The sequence below is a fragment of the Eleutherodactylus coqui genome, chromosome 6 (genome assembly GCF_035609145.1).
Source record: "Eleutherodactylus coqui strain aEleCoq1 chromosome 6, aEleCoq1.hap1, whole genome shotgun sequence".
Classification (NCBI taxonomy): Eukaryota; Metazoa; Chordata; class Amphibia; order Anura; family Eleutherodactylidae; genus Eleutherodactylus; species Eleutherodactylus coqui.
Window position 1 is genome coordinate 89855119 of NC_089842.1, and position 9874 is coordinate 89864992.

Genomic DNA, 9874 nt, shown 5'->3' on the forward strand with positions numbered 1-9874 from the left:
TATGTAAACACATTGTGGATTTTGGTGCGGATCCACACCAACATCAGCCCCATACTTTGTACTGCAGATTTTGGTGCAGATTTACATCAAAATTTGCACCATTTGCTGCGGTTTTTGACACGGTAATTGATCTTGATTTTGGTCTGGATTTACTGTTACAGAAAATCCGCACCAAGTCCGCTATGTGGCAACTTACTCTAAGTGCTGCCAGGGCTAATAGAGAAAGCCCGGAAGTCTTGTTTTTCCCACCAACACAGAATAACTAACAGTTAAAGGGGTTGTCCCGCGCCGAATTGGGGTTTTTTTTTTCAATAGCCCTCCTGTTCGGCGCGAGACAAACCCGATGCAGGGGTTAAAAAAGAAAACGGGATAGTGCTTACCTGAATCCCCGCGCTCCGGTGACTTCTTACTTACCTGGTGAAGATGGCCGCCGGGATCTTCTCCCTCGGTGGACCGCAGGTCTTCTGTGCGGTCCATTGCCGATTCCAGCCTCCTGATTGGCTGGAATCGGCACGTGACGGGGCGGAGCTACAAGGAGCCGCTCTCCGGCACGAGCGGCCCCATTCAGAAAAGAAGAAGACAGGACTGCGCAAGCGCGTCTAATCCGGCGATTAGACGCTGAAAATTAGACGGCACCATGGAGATGAGGACGCTAGCAACGGAACAGGTAAGTGAATAACTTCTGTATGGCTCATATTTAATGCACAATGTACATTACAAAGTGCATTAATATGGCCATACAGAAGTGTATAGACCCACTTGCTTTCGCGGGACAACCCCTTTAATTCTACCTGGAATCCAATTAATATAGGAAAAGCAATCATGGTGTGGGAGAGGTAAACTAGATCCAATTTTAGCTTATTAAGCCCTGCGACTGGTAAAGTCCAATAGGCTTCCATACATGTCAAGCCTGGAGGACAGTGGTAGGACCTTGTGATCATAACCCATCGGCAGCCTGCAATTGTGTTGCAGGGTGGTGATGGAATGATGGAGGGAGCTAAGCTCTGTCTAATGGCTTAAATGGCACGGTCAGGATACACCACAGCATCTAAGTGGTTATATGTCCAAAATTGGAATTATCTCTGATCATGTCTGTTGCAGGCAGGTATCAGTTGTTTAACACAGTTGACATTCACCAATTATTGAGCAAGCTCCTGAGCCTGCTCCACGCTTCCCCTGCATTAATCTATATATATATTAATCTTTGAAGGCTTTATAGGATCACTTGACAATAAAAGCAACAGCAGTATAATAGGAACTTATGGCTCATTCACTTCTGTGTCAGAAGTTCCATTCAGAGCCTCATACGAAGATCTGGCAGAGAATCCTAAACTAAGTAGCACAGTATGCTGTTCTATTTAGTCTATGAAAATGCCAGTCGTAGCCCATTATAGTCAGTGGGGTGTTTGGCACCGATTGGCTCCAGCTGCATTATTTCATAAAGGAAAATTTCTCCCCATATACTGTAAGTGGTACGGGATACATTATAGTCAGCAGGCTTCTTTCAGTGCTGTCCAGCTTTTTGTGGTTTTCTGTTATTCGGCTCCAAGGATAGAGCTGAACATGGGAAAAGAAGAATGCAAGTGTGAATGTAGCCTTAAAGGGGTTGTCTCGCGAAAGCAAGTGGGGTTATACACTTCTGTATGGCCATATTAATGCACTTTGTAATATACATCGTGCATTAAATATGAGCCATACAGAAGTTATTCACTTACCTGCTCCGTTGCTGGCGTCCCCGTCTCCATGGCTCTGTCTAATTTCGCTGGCTTCTTGCTTTTTTAGACGCGCTTGCGCTGTGCGGTCTTCTGCCTGGTGAATGGGGCCGCTCGTGCCAGAGAGCTGCTCACCGCGTCGTCATCGTAGCTCCGCCCCGTCACGTGTGCCGATTCCAGCCAATCAGGAGGCTGGAATCGGCAATGGAACGCAAGGAAGGAGAAGAAAATCCACGGTGCACCATGGGAGAAGACCCGCGGTCCACCGTGGGAGAAGACCAGCGGTGCCATCTTTAAAAGAAGAATAGAAGAAGCTGCAGAACGCTGATGCAGGTAAGTGCAATGTGTTTTTTAAAAACTAACCTATGCTTTCTTTTTAACAGGGCAGAATGCGGGGGTAAGTGAAAAATTTTTTTTTTCACTTTCGCCGCGAGACAACCCCTTTAAAGGGGTCTATACCCATTTTGCACATTTTTGATAGATGTGGGTTCCACCTCTAAGGCCTTGACCCATTGGGAGAACAGGAGTGTCACTGATTCACAATGGCCGCTATCAAATTGTGCTATCCAATGAAGACTATAGGAGTTATGGAAAGAGCTATTCTCCCCATAGTTGTGCCACTCTCCTAGAGATAGGTGGTTTTTTGATAGAAGTGATATGTTGCACAGGTCTTTCTATGTTTGCACTCCTTTTGTGCTTTTTTAATATTATACTGGGTTCAGAATACACATTGTAAGATAAATCAAGGTGCTTTTTTTTGTATATATTCTTTATTTTTCGATTAGAAAAAGGGGGGAGGGTTACAATCAAAAATGGGGAAATCAGTGGATAATCACAAAATAAAGCAATCAAACATTATATAACAAGAAACAGCGGCAGCTCTGTTGAACATGTACTGAAAAACAGCAGAAGGAAAATAATCCCATAGGGAATGAGTCATTAATATGGCGGCATCAGACAAAAAAAACCTGAGAAGGCTCAGCAATTAGGGGACAGCACTAGGTTGAGGGAGTGAGTCAAAGTCTCCACGTGTAAAGGAGAGCCAGGCGCTCCAAATCTCTGCGAACTTCTCTAAGCCTCCTATCCATCTGGCTCTGACTCTCTCAAAAGAGCAGATGTTGTTCACCTCTTTGTACAATTCCAAGATGGAGGGGACTGTATTGTCTCTTCATTATCTAGGAATTAATATCTTAGCCGTGTTTATGAGAAGCTGGAAAACAGATTTGTGTTCAATTTGAAGGCCTGGGGCGTTCAAATTTAACAGAACTATCTCAGGTGTAAGGGTGATATTGGATTTGAGGATTAGGCCCAGTAATTCCTGGACCTCTTCCCAGAAAGGTTGTAGGAGTGGACAAGTAAACCAAATGTGAAGGTATGATCCAATACCGACTGAACATCTCCAGCATTGTGGGGAGTAGCCTGAGACTTATCTTATTGAGTAAGACTGGGGTTTTGAACCATCTAGAGACAATTTTATAGTTTAGTTCTTGGAACCTGGTAGAGGTAGAGGATGAGTGAGACGTAAATATGATATCTCTTATCTCATCTATGGTAAAGATGGTATTTAGCTCCAATTCCCAACGGGAGATGAACGAAGGTTGTTGTTCGTTTTATGTAAGTGCTCTATAGATTTTAGAGATAGTGCTCTTGGCGGGTTGGGGGTTCCAGAATAATTTGTGAAATAGTAAGTTTCGGTCTGTACCAACAATATCTGGGGTATGCAGCACGGCTGAGTCCCTGATGACGTCTAAGTCTTCGCTATTGAATAGAACGTCCCCTATGTGGTTTAGAAACTGTATATCCTGGAGCACAGACTTTTCCTTAAATAGGTCCCCACATTGCAATGTCTTTAAATGGGTGCCCCTCATGAATTTCAGTTTGAGCGCTCTGAATTTATTAGGGATTAATGCGAGAACTGGAGTGTAGCGGCTAATATGAGGTACCAGATTATGCTTCTTGTTTGCCTTATGCCATAACCTAAGTGTTAGTTGGGTGAAAGGGTTTTGGATGTCTTTCAGTTTAATTTTATTATATGGGGTGAACCAGATTAGTGGTTTCTAATCTTTGTTTAGTAATGAAAGTTCCACTTCCACTCAAAGTTTAGGGCTTGCTTGATGGGTCAGGTCCACCATGCGGTTCAGGTGTGTGGTGATCCAGTACAGTTCAAAATCCTGGAGCCCTATTCCGCCATATCTTTTGGCTTTGACAAGGGTTGCATGATTAATCCTGTGTCTCTTTCCCTGCCATATAAACTTTGCTGTAATGCTTTTGAGTTTGGCGAAGAAAATATGTGGGATTTCTATTGGAAATGTTTGGAGGACGTATAGTATTTTTGGCAGGTAGATCATTTTGATTAGGTTTTTCTGCCAAACCAGGAAATTGGCAGGGAGCTCCAGGAGAAGAGATCTTTCTCCATCCTCTCCAGTAGTGGCACAAAATTTAAGTTGTAAAGATCCGCAGTATTCCGAGGTAGGTTTGCCCTTAGATATGTGATTTGCTTGCTTGAGTTTTTAAATGGCGAAATTTTAGATATTTCTGCCTAGAAATCGTGTTTGATGTTTATATTTAGTAATTCTGACTTTGAGGGGTTTAATTTGAAGTTAGAAAGCTGACCAAAGTTCTTGAACTCCTGCAGAATATGCGGGATTGCGGTTTTGGGATCGGTGAGAAAAAACAACATATCGTCTGCATATGAGGCCGACTTGTGTTCTCTGGAGCCACATTTTATACCTAGAATTTTGTAGTTTTGCCTGATTTTTTCCAGAAAGGTTTTCATAGTTAAAATGAATAATAGAGGGGTTAGAGGGCAGCCCTGTCTGGTTCCATTCCTAATTTGGACTGTCGGGGAAAAATCGGAGTTAATTCTGATTCTGGCCGAGGGGAAGGAGTATAGGGCCATGATCTTGTCAATGAAAATTTCTGGGAAGCCAAATTTTGAGAGGGACATTCGTAAAAATAGCCAGTCAACTCTATCAAAAGCCTTTTCGGCGTCTGTAGTAAGAAGGGCTCGTGGAGATTTGTTATGATGAGCTAAATGTATCAGGTTAAGTACTTTTAAGGTGTTATCCTTCGCTTCTCTATTCGGCACGAAGTCCACCTGCTTAGGGTTGATCAATTCGGGTAGGATCCCTTTTATTCTGTTAGCCAAGATTTTAGCGTATATTTTGATGTCGTTATTAATTAGGGATATAGGTCTATAACTACTACATAGCGAGGAGTCCTTTCCATCTTTGGGAATTAGTGTGATGTGTGCCGTCAATGCCTCTTTTTGGAAAGGATTTCCAGCAGTAATGGAGTTAAAATAGTTGACTAGATATGGTGTAAGAGTCTCTCTAAAAATTTTGAAGTATAAGGATTAGAGATGAGCGAACACGTTCGGCCCCGCCCCTTTTTCGCCCGAACACCGAACTTTGCGAACACCTCGGTGTTCGGGCGAAAAAGTTCGGGGGCCGCCGTGGCAGCGCGGGGGGGTGCGGCGGGGAGCGGGGGGGAGAGGGAGAGAGAGAGGGCTCCCCCCCGTTCCCCGCTACTGCCGCCCGCGCCGCCGCGCATCTCCCCGCCCCCCGGCGGCACCCGGACACTTACGCGCGAACACTCCAGTGTTCGCTAAAGCCGGTGTCCGGGTGCGGATGTGTCCGTTACGGACACGTTCGCTCATCTCTAATAAGGATCCAAAGCCATCAGGACCAGGGCTTTTCCCATTCGGGGCTGAATGAATACATTTCTCCACTTCCTGAGGAGAGATTGGTTTGAGGAGGGGTTGTGTTTGGCTTTTGTATAAATGGGGGAGTTTGACCGCATCTAAGAAGTTGCATATTTTTTGCTGTTTAATTGATCAAGACTCTATGTTGTATAAATCTGAATATTACGCATGGAAGATGTTTGAGATCTCTCATGTTTTGTGATGTATCGCATCATTTTTATCTTTTATTTTAGGAATTATCCGAGAGGGCATAATGCTTGTATCTTGCGAAAACAAGGTATTTTTCAGATTTTTGATTTAAGAGCTTTTTTAAATTTAGTCCGCAGGTTAAATGATTGTTTTTTATATTTGGGTAGGACATTTTTCTTATTACATGCTTCTATATTTTTGATCTGTTCAATGAGAAAGGTGATCTCCCTCTCTTTTTTCTTCTTTTTCCTTGCACCTAATTCAATAAAAAGGCACCTTATTACTGCCTTATGAGCCTCCCAAAGGGTTGTGGGATTGTACGGGTCGTGGGATTGCACGGGTCCCGTGCGTTCTCCTCAAAGTAGTGCCATAGGCCTTTTTGCATGTATTCAAAGTCTTCTTTACTCTTTAATAGGTTATCATTAGAGATGAGCGAGCACCAAAATGCTCGGGTGCTCGTTACTCGGGATGAAATTATCGCGATGCTCGAGGGTTCGCTTCGAGTAACGAACCCCATTGAAGTCAATGGGCGACTCGAGCATTTTTGTATATCGCCGATGCTCGCTAAGGTTTCCATTTGTGAAAATCTGGGCAATTCAAGAAAGTGATGGGAACGACACAGCAACGGATAGGGCAGGCGAGGGGCTACATGTTGGGCTGCATCTCAAGTTCCCAGGTCCCACTATTAAGCCACAATAGCGGCAAGAGTGGCCCCCCCCTCCCAACAATTTTTACTTCTGAAAAGCCCTCATTAGCAATGCATACCTTAGCTAAGCACCACACTACCTCCAACAAAGCACAATCACTGCCTGCATGACACTCCGCTGCCACTTCTCCTGGGTTACATGCTGCCCAACCCCCGCCCCCCCACACGACCCAGTGTCCACAGCGCACACCAAACTGTCCCTGCGCAGCCTTCAGCTGCCCTCATGCTACGCCACACTCATGTCTATTTATAAGTGCGTCTGCCATGAGGAGGAACCGCAGGCACACACTGCAGAGGGTTGGCACGGCTAGGCAGCGACCCTCTTTAAAAGGGGCGGGGCGATAGCCCACAATGCTGTACAGAAGCAATCAGAAATCCAATCCTGTGCCACCTCCATCTGGAGCTGCACACGTGGGCATAGCAATGGGGAATCTATGTGCCACACACTATTCATTCTGTCAAGGTGTCTACATGCCCCAATCTGACCGCGGTTTTTTATAAATAGTCACAGGCAGGTACAACTCCGCAATGGGAATTCCGTGTGCACCCACAGCATGGGTGGCTCCCTGGAACCCACAGGCGGTACATAAATATATCCCATTGCATTGCCCATCACAGCTGAGGTAATGTCGTGCTTAATGCAGGTGGGCTTTGGCCCACACTGCATGCCCCAGTCAGACTGGGGTTCTTTAGAAGTGGACACATGCAGTTACAGCTCCGTGTGGACCGACAGCATGGGTGGGTGCCAGGAAGCCACCGGCGGTACATAAATATATCCCATTACATTGCCCATCACAGCTGAGGTAATGTCGTGCTTAATGCAGGTGGGCTTCGGCCCACACTGCATGCCCCAGTCAGACTGGGGTTCTTTAGAAGTGGACACATGCAGTTACAACTCCGTGTGGACCCACGGCATGGGTGGCTCCCTGGAACCCACCGGCGGTACATAAATATATCCCATTGCATTGTCCATCACAGCTGAGGTAATGTCGTGCTTAATGCAGGTGGGCTTCGGCCCACACTGCATGCCCCAGTCAGACTGGGGTTCTTTAGAAGTGGACACATGCAGTTACAACTCAGTGAGGACCGACAGCATGGGTGGGTGCTAGGAAGCCACCGGGGGTACATAAATATATCCCATTGCATTGCCCATCACAGCTGAGGTAATGTCGTGCTTAATGCAGGTGGGCTTCGGCCCACACTGCATGCCCCAGTCAGACTGGGGTTCTTTAGAAGTGGACAAATGCAGTTACAACTCCGTGTGGACCCACGGCATGGGTGGCTCCCTGGAACCCACCGGCGGTACATAAATATATCCCATTGCAGTGCCCAACACAGCTGATGTAACGTCAGCTGTAATGCAGGTGGGCTAAAAATTAATTGGATTACACTGTAGGCGAGGGCCCCCAAAAATTGGTGTACCAACAGTACTAATGTACCTCAGAAAAATTGCCCATGCCCAACCAAGAGAGCAGGTGAAACCCATTAATCGCTTTGGTTAATGTGGCTTAATTGGTAACTAGGCCTGGAGGCAGCCCAGTTAAATTAAAAATTGGTTCAGGTGAAAGTTTCAACGCTTTAATGAGCATTGAAAGGTATAAAAATTGTTTACAAAAATTATATGACTGAGCCTTGTGGGCCTAAGAAAAATTGCCCGTTCGGCGTGATTATGTGAGGTTTCAGGAGGAGGAGCAGGAGGAGGAGGATGAATATTATACACAGATTGATGAAGCTAAAAGGTCCACGTTTTTGATGGTGATAGAGAACAATGCTTCCATCCGCGGGTGCAGCCTACGAATTGCTTAGGTATCGCTGCTGTCCGCTGGTGAAGAAGAGAAGTCTGGGGAAATCCAGGCTTTGTTCATCTTGATGAGTGTAAGCCTGTCGGCACTGTCGGTTGACAGGTGGGTACGCTTATCCGTGATGATTCCCCCAGCCGCACTGAACACCCTCTCTGACAAGACGCTAGCCGCAGGACAAGCAAGCACCTCCAGGGCATACAGCGCGAGTTCAGGCCACGTGTCCAGCTTTGACACCCAGTGGTTGTAGGGGGCAGAGGCGTCACCAAGGACGGTCATGCGATCGGCTATGTACTCCCTCACCATCCTTTTACAGTGCTCCCGCCAACTCAGCCTTGACTGGGGACTGGTGACACAGTCTTGCTGGGGAGCCATAAAGCTGTCAAAGGCCTTGGATAATGGTCCCCTGCCTGCGCTGTAGATGCTACCTGATTTCTGCACCTCCCCTGCTACCTGGCCCTCGGAACTGCGCCTTCGGCCACTAGCGCTGTCGGATCGGAAGTTTACCATCAGTTTGTCCACCAGCGCCCTGTGGTATAGCATCATTCTGGAACCCCTTTCCTCTTCGGGAATGAGAGTGGAAACGTTCTCCTTATACCGTGGGTCAAGCAGTGTGTACACCCAGTAATGCTTAGTGGCCAGAATGCGCGTAACGCGAGGGTCACGAGAAAGGCATCCTAACATGAAGTCAGCCATGTGTGCCAGGGTACCTGTACGCAACACATGGCTGTCCTCACTAGGAAGATCACTTTCAGGATCCTCCTCCTCCTCCTCCTCCTCCTCCTCCTCTGGCCATACATGCTGAAAGGATGACAGGCAAGCAGCATGTGTACCCTCAGCAGTGGGCTAAGCTGTCTCTTCCCCCTCCTCCTCATGCTCCTCCCCCTCCTCCTCCTCCTCAACGCGCTGAGATATAGACATGAGGGTGCTCTGACTATCCAGCGACATACTGTCTTCCCCCGCCTCCGTTTCCGAGTGCAAAGCGTCTGCCTTTATGCTTTGCAGGGAACTTCTCAAGAGGCATAGCAGAGGAATGGTGACGCTAATGATTGCAGCATCCCCGCTCAGCATCTGGGTAGACTCCTCAAAGTTTCCAAGGACCTGGCAGATGTCTGCCAACCAGGCCCACTCTTCTGTAAAGAATTGAGGAGGCTGACTCCCACTACGCCGCCCATGTTGGAGTTGGTATTCCACAATAGCTCTACGCTGTTCATAGAGCCTGGCCAACATGTGGAGCGTAGAGTTCCACCGTGTGGGCACGTCGCACAGCAATCGGTGCACTGGCAGATTAAACCGATGTTGCAGGGTCCGCAGGGTAGCAGCGTCCGTCTTGGAGTTGCGGAAATGTGCGCAGAGCCGGCGCACCTTTCCGAGCAGGTATGACAAGTGTGGGTAGCTTTTCAGAAAGCGCTGAACCACCAAATTAAAGACATGGGCCAGGCATGGCACGTGCGTGAGGCTGCCAAGCTGCAGAGCCTCCACCAGATTACGGCCGTTGTCACACACGACCATGCCCGGTTGGAGGCTCAGTGGCGCAAGCCAGCGGTCGGTCTGCTCTGTCAGACCCTGCAGCAGTTCGTGGGCCGTGTGCCTCTTCTCTCCTAAGCTGAGTAGTTCCAGCACGGCCTGCTGACGCTTGTCCACCGCTGTGCTGCCACGCCGCGCGACACCGACTGCTGGCGACGTGCTGCTGCTGCTGCTGACACATCTTGATTGCGAGACAGAGGTTGCGTAGGAGGAGGAGGAGGAGGGTGGTTTAGTGGAG